This window comes from Pseudophryne corroboree, chromosome 9, assembly GCF_028390025.1.
Source record: "Pseudophryne corroboree isolate aPseCor3 chromosome 9, aPseCor3.hap2, whole genome shotgun sequence".
NCBI lineage: Eukaryota > Metazoa > Chordata > Amphibia > Anura > Myobatrachidae > Pseudophryne > Pseudophryne corroboree.
Genome location: NC_086452.1, coordinates 447,818,579 through 447,835,022, shown reverse-complemented (window position 1 = coordinate 447,835,022; position 16,444 = coordinate 447,818,579). Strand labels below are relative to the sequence as shown.

At 46.7% G+C, this 16,444-nt stretch overlaps 1 long non-coding RNA gene and 1 pseudogene across 21 annotated transcripts in view; both read left to right on the top strand.

Annotated features, from left to right (window-relative positions):
• Positions 1–16,444, top strand: part of LOC134958509 (uncharacterized) — a 728,433-nt gene that overhangs the window by 581,649 nt on the left and 130,340 nt on the right. The gene's annotated exons all lie outside the window — the stretch shown is intronic.
• Positions 13,869–13,988, top strand: LOC134964522 (5S ribosomal RNA; annotated as a pseudogene).

Sequence of the window (16,444 nt, the reverse complement as noted above, 5' to 3'; positions counted from 1 at the left end):
GAGCAGCTACTTGGTCAGGTTCAAACACTTTTGCAAAATTCTACAAGTTTGATACCCTGGCTGATGAGGACCTCGCGTTTGCTCAATCGGTGCTGCAGAGTCATCCGTACTCTCCCGCCCGGTTTAAAGCTTTGGTATAAACCCCATGGTCCGTACGGAGTCCCCAGCATCCTCTAGGATGTAAGAGGAAATAAGATTTTAAACCTACCGGTAAATCTTTTTCTCCTAGTCCGTAGAGGATGCTGGGCGCCCGTCCCAGTGCGGACTAAATCTGCAAGACTGTATATAGTTGTTGCTTACATAAGGGTTATGTTAGGTTGAGATCGGTCTTTGACTGATACTGTTTTTTGTTCATACTGTTAACTGGTTGCGTATATTCCAGGTTATACGGTGTGGTTGGTGTGGGCTGGTATGAATCTTGCCCTTAGATTAACAAAATCCTTTCCTCATATTGGGGGTCATTCCGAGTTGTTCGCTCGCTAGTTTTTTTTTCGCTACGGAGCGATTAGTCGCAAACTGCGCAATGTTCGCAGTGCGCCTGCGCCAAGTAAATTAGCACAAAAGTTTGGTATTTTACTCACGGCCTAACGAAGATTTTTCATCGTTCTGGTGATCGGAGTGTGATTGACAGGAAGTGGGTGTTTCTGGGCGGAAACTGGCCGTTTTATGGGAGTGTGCGGAAAACGTTGGCGTTTCTGGGAAAAACGCGGGAGTGTCGGAAGAAACGGGGGAGTGTCTGGGTAAACGCTCGGTGTGTTTGTGACGTCAAACCAGGAACGAAACTGGCTGAACTGATCGCAGTGTAGTAGTAAGTCTGGAGCTACTCAGAAACTGCTAAGAAATTTCTATTCGCAATTCTGCTAATCTTTCGTTCGCAATTCTACTAAGCTAAGATACACTCCCAGAGGGCGGCGGCTTAGCGTGTGCAATGCTGCTAAAAGCAGCTAGTGAGCGAACAACTCGGAATGAGGGCCATTGTCCATCTCCTCTGGGCACAGTTTCTCTAACTGAGGTCTAGAGGAGGGGCATAGAGGGAGGAGCCAGTGCACACCCATACTAAAAGTTCTTTATAGTGCCCATGTCTCCTGCGGAGCCCGTCTATACCCCATGGTCCTTACGGAGTCCCCAGCATCCTCTACGGACTAGGAGAAAAAGATTTACCGGTAGGTTTAAAAATCTTCTTTTCTGCTATAGGGCTTATGGTAAGTACAGCGCAATAAATGTTTGTTTTTTCCCCCCTAATATTATACGTAACATATAATTTCTCCCGACTCAGAATCATCTCCTTAACCCATTTATAAATGATTGTGAATAAAACAATAATTCCAAATAAAACAGTTTTTCCATCATATTTACACAACCTTACAAATGTGTACAACCAGCAGCCATATTGGGAGGATGCGTGTAGCCCTCTTATTCCCTTGTGTTCTTATCCTATCATACTTGTCATTGTTATGCTTCACATGTTTATTTAGGCACATAAATCAGTGTTACTCAGAAATAATGCATTTGGCATTGCATCACCCCCGCGGGAGCCCAATTGTTGACCTCTTTAATTTGTGTTAAATGATCAGAGTGTATTCATCATATAAATCCTGTCCCTATGGTAATGAGGGCTTAGACAAGCTGATACTGTTCTGATTTGTGATAGAAGCTACCTGTAGTTGTCAGTAGGAATGGGAAGCTGCTGGTGGTATAATTACACTGGAGCCACATATGGTGTGGAGTCACGATTATGCTGTAGCATCCAGCACAGCCAGACCCCTTCTGGTTCAAACCAATGCAGCCGCTCAACATATGGTGAATTCCCTGAGCATCCGGGGGACTCTGTGCCCTGTCCTCATCATGCATCGATTAAATAGAATGTAATCTGCCTTATATTAGTCCTGGGTGCCATTAATTGAAATCCTTATAGGGTCCCTCTGGGTTACCCCAGTAGATGAAAGACGTGGGAAGCAAATCAAACATCCCTTCACTGCTGATACAGCCATTGTTAGTGACGTTATCTTATCACTGATAACACTGTATAGTGTTTATTGGAATATAGAATAATTAATGAGTCATTTTACTGTAGGAGGATACATATGCGTGGGAGACCCTTTAAACCTTGCTACTCACAGTGCAATACATTGGCCTGTCTGTCAACACACCAGATCTGTGGCTAACTTGGAAATATCTGAAGGGCTAAATTGCCAACCAACCTGTCATTTGGAGGTCAAGGGTATCCATGGTTATATAATAAAGATTTACCCTTACTTATACCCTTTTAGGACTAAGGGGTCTATTCATGAAGCAGTGACAAGAGTGGAGAAGTGAGCCTGTGGAGAAGTCGCCCATGGCAACCAATCAGCTGCTCCGTAAAATTGTATAGTATGCAAATTATAAATGTTACGTCAATGCTGATTGGTTGCCAGGGGCAACTTCACCACAGGCTCACTTATCACTGCTTCATGAATAGATTTCTAGCTGAGCCAGGTCGCATCCGGGAATTTGTACACGGGTACGACCTGGCTTGAGACCCCTTTCAGACTTGCGGCCCGACCCGGCATATTGCCGGGTCGATAACACCACCGCCGACGCTACAGGAGGCGGCGCTTGGAGATGATCAATTTCAAGTGCCTGACGCCACTGTGAGGGTCAATTTAGTGCGACTGAAGCAACAGCTAGAAAGGACACATCTGTACCTATTCATAAACAATCGCCAATGTCATGCAGCCACAGCAACCACAACGGGCATCACTCCCACCGGTGGTGCTCTGCTATTTCAAGTGGCACAGTGCTGAATCCACCAAACTTCATTCAGACTTGCAAGGAGGAGTAGCACATTAGGGATTCTGGCTTCACAAAATGTTGCATGAAGAGAATATTACCCCGAAATGTTATATGTTGTTCCTGCTCTTTATGCAATTAAAAGGAAGAACATTTTGTGAAGCCAAACACCTGAGTGTGCAGCTCTGACAGAGTATGGAGGCTATTTACCCCAGTGACGAGGCTGGGACATAGTGGTCATCTGCTGCCTTTTGGAACACGGGGCTTGGATTTGATTCTGACCCAAGGGGATATCAACATAGAGTTTATATGGGTTGGGTTTGGGTGACCGGCAGTCATCATACGGATGCCGGGATCCCAGGGTTTAGAGTGGTGGGGGGGGGGGGGGGGGGCGAGCACAACAAAGCCCCTTGTGGGCTTGGCGAGCTGCACTTGCCACAGGTTCTATTTCCACTCTATGGGTGCCGTGGACACCCACGAGTGAGAATAGTCCCTGTAATACCCCTTTTCCACTAGCTCAAAAAACACGGGTAAATGCACGGGGGCGCACATTTACCCGTGTTTTTTGATAGTGGAAAAGGGTCCCCCTGCAAAAACCCGGATTAAGTGACCCGTGAATCCTACCCGAGTAACTGCCTGGGTAGGACACGGGAATGATCCGGGTAGGGTTGTAGTGTAAACGGGAGTCGTGTCGATGTGATACGGCTCCCGTTTACACTGTATGGAAGGGCGGCATTGGGAGATCATGTGATCTCCCAGCGCCGCCCCTGCCGTGTCACTAGCAGCGTCACCAACCCGGCAATATGCCGGGTTGGCGACTGCTGATGGGAAAGGGGGCTGAGCACGGGCCGCAGCCGTTTAGCACCCGTGTCAGGCTCCCGGCTGCGACCCGTGCTCATAGGTGGAAAAGGGGTATTAGTTGGCAAGCCGACTGTCGGGATTTTGAGCGGCCGGGATGCAGGCGCCAGTATTGTGACGCTGCCAGTTACATAACTACATCCGTTTATATATTATCACTGTATCCACAGAAGGCTTTTGATTGAATTGGTCCTGGGGGTAGTTCAGAAATTTAGATTGCAAGCTTTACTGGTGCAGTACAGAAGTGTCTGATAAAAATCTGGAAATTGCACAGCGTTACAGACTGTGCAGGTGCTATCTAAATATTATTACTGTTAGGAATCGTACAATAGCGCTTCATACATTCCAGAGCCTTTTCCTTCACCAATTATAGCTGACTTTCCCTTTTTATCAGGGACACATATGAGTTGTACAGGTTATGTAGTTTGTTTTAAGTTTGTGTTTCCCCCGGTTTTAGTCAGCCTGGTTTTTGATCAGTTTTAATATTATAGCAACCGTACACCATGACTTCAGCGTGTAGGGTAAGAACTTATCTCCAGCTAATGTACACTCAGTGGGTATAATGGGTAGGCAGTACTCCTGTACATACTGCCTGGATAACACAGCTTGTACAGTAGACGGCATAGCTTGTAACAATATTCTAAATCCACTGGCGTCTCTATAATGGGTGCAGTGTGTGCAGTGCAGACGGGCCCCTGAGTCCAGAGGGGGCCCGCACCGCACACCCTGCACCAATTTTGTGAATACTCACCCCTCCGGAGTCCCGCGGCGACTTCCACGGCGGTGTTAAAACTCTGTGAAAATGGCCCAGCGGCCATTTTCACGGAGTTCTGCGCATGCGCAGTAGAGAAATCTCAGGGAAAATGTCTGGCGCGCCATTTTCCCGGAGATCTGCACATGCACAGTAGAGTCTGAGCGCTCTAGTGCTCAGACTCTCCCCGCTGCCGGCAGAGAGGAGGGGGCCCGAACGGAGGAGGCTGCACCCGGGCCTCTTCCTCTCTTAAAACACTGCTGTCTAAATCTCAAAATAGTCAATGGGTCAGTGTAATATTGATATATATTGTAGAGATGTGCACTTGAAATTTTTCGGGTTTTGTGTTTTGGTTTTGGGTTCGGTTCCGCGGCCGTGTTTTGGGTTCGACCGCGTTTTGGCAAAACCTCACCGAATTTTTTTTGTCGGATTCGGGTGTGTTTTGGATTCGGGTGTTTTTTTCAAAAAACACTAAAAAACAGCTTAAATCATAGAATTTGGGGGTCATTTTGATCCCAAAGTATTATTAACCTCAAAAACCATAATTTCCACTCATTTTCAGTCTATTCTGAACACCTCACACCTCACAATATTGGCCCTCATTCCGAGTTGATCGGTCGCAAGGCGAATTTAGCAGAGTTACACACGCTAAGCCGCCGCCTACTGGGAGTGAATCTTAGCTTCTTAAAATTGCGACCGATGTATTCGCAATAATGCGATTACTAACTACTTAGCAGTTTCAGAGTAGCTCCAGACTTACTCTGCCTGTGCGATCATTTCAGTGCTTGTCGTTCCTGGTTGACGTCACAAACACACCCAGCGTTCGCCCAGGCACTCCCACCGTTTCTCCGGCCACTCCTGCGTTTTTTCCGGAAACGGTAGCGTTTTCAGCCACACGCCCCTGAAACGCCGTGTTTCCGCCCAGTAACACCTATTTCCTGTCAATCACATTACGATCGCCGGAGCGAAGAAAAAGCCGTGAGTAAAAATACTTTCTTCATAGTAAAGTTACTTGGCGCAGTCGCAGTGCGAACATTGCGCATGCGTACTAGGCGGATTTTCACTGCGATGCGATGAAAAATACCGAGCGAACAACTCGGAATGAGGGCCATTATTTTTAGTCCTAAAATTTGCACCGAGGTCGCTGGATGACTAAGCTAAGCGACCCTAGTGGCCGACACAAACACCTGGCCCATCTAGGAGTGGCACTGCAGTGTCACGCAGGATGGCCCTTCCAAAAAAAACACTCCCCAAACAGCACATGACGCAAAGAAAAAAAGAGGCGCAATGAGGTAGCTGTGTGAGTAAGATAAGCGACCCTAGTGGCCGACACAAACACCTGGCCCATCTAGGAGTGGCACTGCAGTGTCACGCAGGATGGCCCTTCCAAAAAACACTCCCCAAACAGCACATGACGCAAAGAAAAAAAGAGGCGCAATGAGGTAGCTGTGTGAGTAAGGTAAGCGACCCTAGTGGCCGACACAAACACCTGGCCCATCTAGGAGTGGCACTGCAGTGTCACGCAGGATGGCCCTTCCAAAAAACACTCCCCAAACAGCACATGACGCAAAGAAAAAAGAGGCGCAATGAGGTAGCTGTGTGAGTAAGGTAAGCGACCCTAGTGGCCGACACAAACACCTGGCCCATCTAGGAGTGCCACTGCAGTGTCACGCAGGATGGCCCTTCCAAAAACACTCCCCAAACAGCACATGACGCAAAGAAAAAAAGAGGCGCAATGAGGTAGCTGTGTGAGTAAGGTAAGCGACCCTAGTGGCCGACACAAACACCTGGCCCATCTAGCAGTGGCACTGCAGTGTCACGCAGGATGGCCCTTCCAAAAAACACTCCCCAAACAGCACATGACGCAAAGAAAAAAAGAGGCGCAATGAGGTAGCTGTGTGAGTAAGGTAAGCGACCCTAGTGGCCGACACAAACACCTGGCCCATCTAGGAGTGGCACTGCAGTGTCACGCAGGATGGCCCTTCAAAAAAATACTCCCCAAACAGCACATGACGCAAAGAAAAATTAAAGAAAAAAGAGGTGCAAGATGGAATTGTCCTTGGGAATTGGCAAGTTCAAAGGGCAGCAGAACCTTGCACAACGTTGAAATCATTCTCCACTGCGCTTGAGACAGGTGCATTCCACCTCCTATATCGTGCTCAATTGTATAGGCTTGAATGGCCTTTTGCTGCTCCTCCAACCTCTGAAGCATATATAGGGTTGAATTCCACCTCGTTACCACTTCTTGCTTCAGATGATGGCAGGGCAGGTTCAGGCGTTTTTGGTGGTGCTCCAGTCTTCTGTACGTGGTGCCTGTACGCCGAAAGTGTCCCACAATTCTTCTGGCCACCGACAGCATCTCTTGCACGCCCCTCTCGTTTTTTAAAAAATTCTGCACCACCAAATTCAAGGTATGTGCAAAACATGGGACGTGCTGGAAGTTGCCCATATTTAATGCACACACAATATTGCTGGCGTTGTCCGATGCCACAAATCCACAGGAGAGTCCAATTGGGGTAAGCCATTCCGCGATGATCTTCCTCAGTTGCCGTAAGAGGTTTTCAGCTGTGTGCGTATTCTGGAAACCGGTGATACAAAGCGTAGCCTGCCTAGGAAAGAGTTGGCGTTTGCGAGATGCTGCTACTGGTGCCGCCGCTGCTGTTCTTGCGGCGGGAGTCCATACATCTACCCAGTGGGCTGTCACAGTCATATAGTCCTGACCCTGCCCTGCTCCACTTGTCCACATGTCCGTGGTTAAGTGGACATTGGGTACAACTGCATTTTTTAGGACACTGGTGAGTCTTTTTCTGACGTCCGTGTACATTCTCGGTATCGCCTGCCTAGAGAAGTGGAACCTAGATGGTATTTGGTAACGGGGGCACACTACCTCAAGAAATTGTCTAGTTCCCTGTGAACTAACGGCGGATACCGGACGCACGTCTAACACCAACATAGTTGTCAAGGCCTCAGTTATCCGCTTTGCAACAGGATGACTGCTGTGATATTTCATCTTCCTCGCAAAGGACTGTTGGACAGTCAATTGCTTGGTGGAAGTAGTACAAGTGGTCTTCCGACTTCCCCTCTGGGATGACCATCGACTCCCAGCAGCAACAACAGCAGCGCCAGCAGCAGTAGGCGTTACACGCAAGGATGCATCGGAGGAATCCCAGGCAGGAGAGGACTCGTCAGAATTGCCAGTGACATGGCCTGCAGGACTATTGGCATTCCTGGGGAAGGAGGAAATTGACACTGAGGGAGTTGGTGGGGTGGTTTGCGTGAGCTTGGTTACAAGAGGAAGGGATTTACTGGTCAGTGGACTGCTTCCGCTGTCGCCCAAAGTTTTTGAACTTGTCACTGACTTATTATGAATGCGCTGCAGGTGACGTATAAGGGAGGATGTTCCGAGGTGGTTAACGTCCTTCCCCCTACTTATTACAGCTTGACAAAGGCAACACACGGCTTGACAAATGTTGTCCGCATTTCTGTTGAAATACTTCCACACCGAAGAGCTGATTTTTTTGGTATTTTCACCAGGCATGTCAATGGCCATATTCCTCCCACGGACAACAGGTGTCTCCCCGGGTGCCTGACTTAAACAAACCACCTCACCATCAGAATCCTCCTTGTCAATTTCCTCCCCAGCGCCAGCAACACCCATATCCTCCTCATCCTGGTGTACTTCAACACTGACATCTTCAATATGACTATCAGGAACTGGACTGCGGGTGCTCCTTCCAGCACTTGCAGGGGGCGTGCAAATGGTGGAAGACGCATGCTCTTCACGTCCAGTGTTGGGAAGGTCAGGCATCGCAACCGACACAATTGGACTCTCCTTGTGGATTTGGGATTTCGAAGAACGCACAGTTCTTTGCTGTGCTTTTGCCAGCTTGAGTCTTTTCATTTTTCTAGCGAGAGGCTGAGTGCTTCCATCCTCATGTGAAGCTGAACCACTAGCCATGAACATAGGCCAGGGCCTCAGCCGTTCCTTGCCACTCCGTGTGGTAAATGGCATATTGGCAAGTTTACGCTTCTCCTCCGACAATTTTATTTTAGATTTTTGAGTCCTTTTTTTACTGATATTTGGTGTTTTGGATTTTACATGCTCTGTACTATGACATTGGGCATCGGCCTTGGCAGACGACGTTGCTGGCATTTCATCGTCTCGGCCATGACTAGTGGCAGCAGCTTCAGCATGAGGTGGAAGTCGATCTTGATCTTTCCCTATTTTTGGAACCTCAACATTTTTGTTCTCCATATTTTAATAGGCACAACTAAAAGGCACCTCAGGTAAACAATGGAGATGGATGGATACTAGTATACTTATTGATGGACGAGCGACTGCCGACACAGAGGTAGCTACAGCCGTGGACTACCGTACTGTGTCTGCTGCTAATATAGACTGGATGATAATGAGATAAAATTAAAATATATATATATATCACACTAGTACTGCAGCCGGACAGGTATATATTATGTAATGACGGACCTGCTGGACACTGTCTGTCAGCACTGCAGACTCCTAAAGTAAGCTACTAGTATCAAGAAGATAGAAAAAAAAAACCACGGGTAGGTGGTATACAATTATGGATGGACGAGCGACTGCCGACACAGAGGTAGCTACAGCCGTGGACTACCGTACTGTGTCTGCTGCTAATATAGACTGGATGATAATGAGATAAAATTAAAATATATATATATATCACACTAGTACTGCAGCCGGACAGGTATATATTATGTAATGACGGACCTGCTGGACACTGTCTGTCAGCACTGCAGACTCCTAAAGTAAGCTACTAGTATCAAGAAGATAGAAAAAAAAAAACCACGGGTAGGTGGTATACAATTATGGATGGACGAGCGACTGCCGACACAGAGGTAGCTACAGCCGTGGACTACCGTACTGTGTCTGCTGCTAATATAGACTGGATGATAATGAGATAAAATTAAAATATATATATATATCACACTAGTACTGCAGCCGGACAGGTATATATTATGTAATGACGGACCTGCTGGACACTGTCTGTCAGCACTGCAGACTCCTAAAGTAAGCTACTAGTATCAAGAAGATAGAAAAAAAAAAAACCACGGGTAGGTGGTATACAATTATGGATGGACGAGCGACTGCCGACACAGAGGTAGCTACAGCCGTGGACTACCATACTGTGTCTGCTGCTAATATAGACTGGATGATAATGAGATAAAATTAAAATATATATATATATATATCACACTAGTACTGCAGCCGGACAGGTATATATTATGTAATGACGGACCTGCTGGACACTGTCTGTCAGCACTGCAGACTCCTAAAGTAAGCTACTAGTATCAAGAAGATAGAAAAAAAAAACCACGGGTAGGTGGTATACAATTATGGATGGACGAGCGACTGCCGACACAGAGGTAGCTACAGCCGTGGACTACCGTACTGTGTCTGCTGCTAATATAGACTGGATGATAATGAGATAAAATTAAAATATATATATATATCACACTAGTACTGCAGCCGGACAGGTATATATTATGTAATGACGGACCTGCTGGACACTGTCTGCAGAATGCGTTTATAAAAACACCACACGACGAGTGTTTAACTTTTTCAGGCAGACAATCACAATATACTGGTGGTCAGCAGACAATCACAATACTGGTGGTCAGTGGTCACTGGTCAGTCACACTGGCAGTGGCACTCTGGCAGCAAAAGTGTGCACTGTACTTAAATGTACTCCTGCTATAACTGCTCCCCAGTCTCCCCCACAATTAAGCTGTGTGAGCAGCGAGCACTCAGCAGTCAGATAATGATATACAGTATATGATGCAGCACACTGGGCTGAGCACAGATATGGTAGGTGTGACTGTGTCACACTGTGTATCGTTTTTTTTCAGGCAGAGAACGGATTAATTAAACTGGTGGCACTGGTCACTGGTCACACTATCAGCAGCAAGTAGTACTCCTCCTATATGCTCCCCAAAATTTGTGTCTCTCTCTAGTACTCTAGTCACTCTAAACGGAGAGGACGCCAGCCACGTCCTCTCCCTATCAATCTCAATGCACGTGTGAAAATGGCGGCGATGCGCGGCTCCTTATATAGAATCCAAATCTCGCTATAGAATCCGAGCCTCGCGAGAATCCGACAGCGGGATGATGACGTTCGGGCGCGCTCGGGTTAACCGAGCAAGGCGGGAAGATCCGAGTCGTTCGGCCCCGTGTAAAAAAACCTGAAGTTCGGGCGGGTTCGGTTTCCGAGGAACCTAACCCGCTCATCTCTAATATATTGTCAAATATTGACTTGCAGTATAAACAGAAGCAAAACTACATGTGTACGCACATAGGCCCTCATTCCGAGTTGTTCGCTCGCTAGCTGCTTTTAGCAGCATTGCACACGCTAAGCCGCCGCCTACTGGGAGTGTATCTTAGCTTAGCAGAAGTGCGACCGAAAGAGTAGCAGAATTGCTGCTAAATAATTCCTTGCAGTTTCTGAGTAGCTCCAGACCTACTCACAGATTGCGATCAGCTCAGTCCGTTTAGTTCTTGGTTTGACGTCACAAACACGCCCTGCCTTCGGCCAGCCACTCCCCCGTTTCTCCAGACACTCCCGCGTTTTTCCCTGACACGCCTGCGTTTTTTAGCACACTCACGGAAAACGCTCAGTTACCTCCCAGAAACGCCCCTTTCCTGTCAATCAGTCACCGATCAGCAGTGCGACTGAAAAGCGCCGCAGGATCCATAGCAAAACTGCTAAGTTTTTAGTTAAATAACTAAGCGCATGTGCCTTGCGCATGCGCAATTTGCAACAAATCGCAGCATAGCGAAAATCGGCAACGAGCAAACAACTCGGAATGACCACCATAAACAGAATACAGAGTATTACCAGACCAATCTAATAATGTATACAGGGCCGTATTCAGGTTTGTTATCAAACCAAAAAAGCACACTAATGGGCAAAACCATGTGCACTGCAGGTGGGGCAGATGTAACATGTGCAGAGAGAGTTAGATTTGGTTGGGGTGTGTTCAAACTGAAATCTAAATTGCTGTGTACAAATAAAGCAGCCAGTATTTACCCTGCACAGAAACAATATAACCCACCCAAATCTAACTCTCTCTGCACATTTTACATCTGCCCCACCTGCAGTGCAGCATGGTTTTCCCGTTAGTGTGCTTTTTTGGTTTGATAACAAACCTGAATAACACCCAAAGCTCAACAGCAAAAAAAATGTGTTTAGTTGCCAAGGATTTTTGAATGAATTTTGGGTATTTGGGGGTTGCTGTATTAAAAATGAATAGCAGTTTTTTTTCATTACCTCTAGTTCTTGAGATAATGGATGACCTCAGCCATAACGTGTATATGGGAAGCTAGCTGATCATTCTAGAATATTCCCCGACCGGATGTAAGTGATCAGCCTATGGCCCTCATTCCGAGTTGTTCGCTCGCTAGCTGCTTTTAGCATCATTGCACACGCTAAGCCGCCGCCTACTGGGAGTGTATCGTAGCTTAGCAGAATAGCGAACGAAAGATTAGCAGAATGCTAGTAAATAATTATTTGCAGTTTATGAGTAGCTCCAGACCTACTCACAGATTGCGATCAGCTCAGTCCGTTTAGTTCCTGGTTTGACGTCACAAACACGCCCTGCCTTCGGCCAGCCACTCCCCCGTTTCTCCAGACACTCCCGCGTTTTTCCCTGACACGCCTGCGTTTTTTAGCACACTCCCGGAAAACGCTCAGTTACCTCCCAGAAACGCCCCTTTCCTGTCAATCACTCACCGATCAGCAGAGCAACTGAAAAGCGCCGCAGGATCCACAGCAAAACTGCTAAGTTTTTAGTTAAATAACTAAGCGCATGTGCCCTGCGTGCCTTGCGCATGCGCAATTTGCAACAAATCGCAGCATAGCGAAAATCGGCAACGAGCAAACAACTCGGAATGACCACCATAAACAGAATACAGAGTATTACCAGACCAATCTAATAATGTATACAGGGCCGTATTCAGGTTTGTTATCAAACCAAAAAAGCACACTAATAGGCAAAACCATGTGCACTGCAGGTGGGGCAGAATTAACATGTGCAGAGAGAGTTAGATTTGGTTGGGGTGTGTTCAAACTGAAATCTAAATTGCTGTGTACAAATAAAGCAGCCATTATATACCCTGCACAGAGGAGGTCATTCCGAGTTGTTCGCTCGCAAGCTGCTTTTAGCATCTTTGCACACGCTAAGCCGCCGCCTACTGGGAGTGAATCTTAGCTTATCAAAATTGCGAACGAAAGATTCGCAATATTGCGAAAAGACTTCTCTGTGCAGTTTCTGAGTAGCTCGAGACTTACTCTGCCAGTGCGATCAGTTCAGTGCTTGTCGTTCCTGGTTTGACGTCACAAACACACCCAGCGTTCGCCCAGACACTCCTCCGTTTCTCCAGCCACTCCCGCGTTTTTCCCAGAAACGGTAGCGTTTTTTCACACACTCCCATAAAACGGCCAGTTTCCGCCCAGAAACACCCACTTCCTGTCAATCACATTACGATCACCAGAACGAAGAAAAAACCTCGTAATGCCGTGAGTAAAATACCTACCTGCATAGCAAATTTACTTAGCGCAGTGGCACTGCGGACATTGCGCATGCGCATTAGCGACTAATCGCTCCGTTGTGAGAAAAAAATAACGAGCGAACAACTCGGAATGACCCTCAGAATCATTATAACCCACCCAAATCTAACTCTCTCTGCACATGTTATATCTGCCCCCCCTGCAGTGCACATCGTTTTGCCCAACTGCTAACAAGTTTGTTGCTGCGATCAGTTCTGAATTAGGCCCATTGTTAGAACTAACTCCACTCTCATATGCGTTTACCAATATATCTGTGGTAGGCCTATGTTGTAACCTTTGATGTATCTGTGAAATTCACATTGCTCTTTGAAGTGATAATTACCCATCAATGGGGGTCATTCCGAGTTGTTCGCTCGTTGACGATTTTCGCAATGGAGCGATAAAGGGAAAAATGCGCATGTGCATGGTATGCAGCGCGCATGCGCTAAGTATTTTAGCACAAAACTTAGTAGATTTACTCACGTCCGAACGAAGATTTTTCATCGTTGAAGTGATCGGAGTGTGATTGACAGGAAGTGGGTGTTTCTGGGCGGAAACTGACCGTTTTCTGGGAGTGTGCGGAAAAACGCAGGCGTGCCAGGATAAAACGCGGGAGTGTCTGGAGAAACGGGGGAGTGGCTGGCCGAACGCAGGGCGTGTTTGTGACATCAAACCAGGAACGAAACGGGCTGAGCTGATCACAGTGTAGGAGTAAGTATCGAGCTACTCACAAACTGCTAAGAATTATTTAATCGCAATTCTGCTACTCTTTCTTTCGCTATTCTGCTAAGCTAAGATACACTCCCAGAGGGTGGCGGCCTAGCGTGTGCAATGCTGCTAAAAGCAGCTAGCGAGCGATCAACTCGGAATGAGGGCCAATATACTGTGACTATAAGGGCAAATGTAAAAATTGTGGACATACCCCACTAGAGATGCCCAATCTCATCTGATCTTGGAAGCCAAGCAGTGGAGGGCAGGGCTAGTACTTGGATGGGAGACCACCTTGGAACACTCAGGTACTGCAATATTTTATTGTTTACCATATCTATCTGTCACTATTAGGGGACATCACTGAGTAAACCAGTACACCCAACACTTTGGCCTCTGACCTATGAATCAATCCCCTGCAATCTTTTCCCTATGGGATCTCATGCAGGATTAATGGTCATATTAAAACGCATAGGCAATACTTTGGCACTATAGTGTCCACCAAATATTTAATCCGGCTTTTGAAAAATTATAGCTTTTGCTACAAATTGTTTATCTCTATCTATATTTTCGCCTTACTGTTAGCTGATACGTATTGGATATGTTGGAACTCCCTAATTTTAAATGGTATTCTATTGAAAACTTTATGATCTTAACAGTGTGTTGAATAGTAAAGCGTTCCTCTGACTCCCCAACAAGAGTCTTCTTCTTTTCTACCTTCTTAGAATCCAATTTTGTCAGAAAAACGCAGGCGTGCCCAGGTGTTTTTGGGGAAGGTCTCTGACGTCAGCGCAGACCACTTCCAGGCCATCTCAGTCGCAGATTAGTGTCAGCCTCAGACCTACTCACATTTGCACAGATGGCAAAGATTCCTTGATGTTCCGAGAATTGCGTATGCATCTGCGATTGGCTAGCGATCTGCGATGCATTTGCAAAGGGCATTTTTCCTTCCTGTCGGGGCGGCGCCTTTCTACTCGCAGACAGCTGCAATTTCTCTGTAAAGCAATCCAGGAAATATTATGCCACTCAGTTCCCCCAGTACATATCATGCCCCATTGTAGTGTTCCAGTTTAGTACTGGTAAACAACTATATCACCTCTGGGTGCAGGTGAGCCAGGTTCCCTAAGCCTTTGGGCCACAAAAGCAATGACACATCCTGCATCCCCATGACTACTGCCAAACGTGCCACAGGATGTACCTGTCACTCAGATCACTTCCTCTAGTCATGGTTATCAGAACTTGGGCAGCTTATCCACTTTGTGACAAGGTGGATCAGCTGTATTTTGTTTTACTTTTTATTTAATGATGCAGCAGTTACACCGCACAGTAAAGAGTTTTACAATACGTGTAAAACAAACACACGGGGTTACAGTGACCTCTAAAATTGTCAGTCGGGTAGAAATCCAAAGTGTTCAACTAAACACTGAATAAGTAGCACCGCAGAAGTGGTGCTGTAAAATTGGAACATGCATGTAGTATGACGGTGAGCTCGTGCCCTAAAAATTGTTATATTTAATGGGGAACACAATTTCATTATAACAGTATTCTTACCTTCATGACCTACAGCCACGGCACTTTTTCTGTAGGACTGCGCCACTGAACTCTAGGTGCGCAGAAGTTTTCAGAATTCACAGACAAATAGTACGGTGAATTACTATAGACCAATGGTGCCATCAAGCTTCAGTGGTGTCTTAGATGCATTTAGGTTTCATTCTCATGGCTCAGGCCATAATTTGGGTGCACACAATTGTCCAGATTCTGAGTGGGACGCACTGTTTATACACAAAGTCGCAGAAACCTGATCTGCTGCATTATCCTTATTCCAGATTCCATACAGCTAATGCAGGAGTCCCTACGTCTTCAATTGAGAATCCAGGCCGCCCACTGATTATATGACAGCTGCAGCAATCACACCCACCATCCCCACGCTATGTGCAAGAGAGCCATCATACAGATGGAGCCCTGCTCATCTAGCCCTTTAATAGGATTAACTGAACCAGGGCAGTCGGACTTAATCCCCTGACTTAATCCCCTGCTGTAATGACTTAATCCCCTGATATATTCTTCTTGTCAGGAATCGGCGTTCAGCAGCATCTCACTTACCAGCGCGCTGGTTTGCAGGCCTCCGGAGGTCACGGCCCCAGTCGCGGCTGCATGAATACACTGTCCGCGAGCGTCATGTTCAATGTCGCTAAGTACCCCTGAACCGCATCCAGTGTGTGCCGGCATCTGTCTACCATGACACCTGCACTCAGCTGATCTGGACATCCAATCCAGCGAGGTGTTTGCACACAGAGTCCAGAATCCAATCACTGCAGAGCAAGGGGTATAAGTTCCAGTCCGTGGCTCAGTCTCATCACCTCGGACAACGAGTCACATTCAGTGTACAAGTTCTCCTGGGTCCTGTGTTCCTGTCTCCAGTGGATTCCCTGTTGTCATTCCGTCATTTCATCTTCAGTCTTCAGTATTCCAGCTTGCTACGAACTCCGGCCACAGTCTGCCCCAACAAATTGCAGTAAGAGACTTTCTTCAGGTGTTTTCTCATTTCTCAACCTGTGCACCTAATTACCAGCATTCCACACTGTGCATTGCATTCAGCACTTAACAACTTGCTGTGTTAGGACTGTCTCCTGCTTGGGCCTTGCTTGGCTTAAAGAACTTGTGCTGCTACAGAGACTGTGCGCTTTTATTGCTATCCATTATATACCGAAGTTCTGTTTGCTTCATCTGATTTCATTATTGCCATTACCGTTTATATCAAGCTTCAAGTTCATCT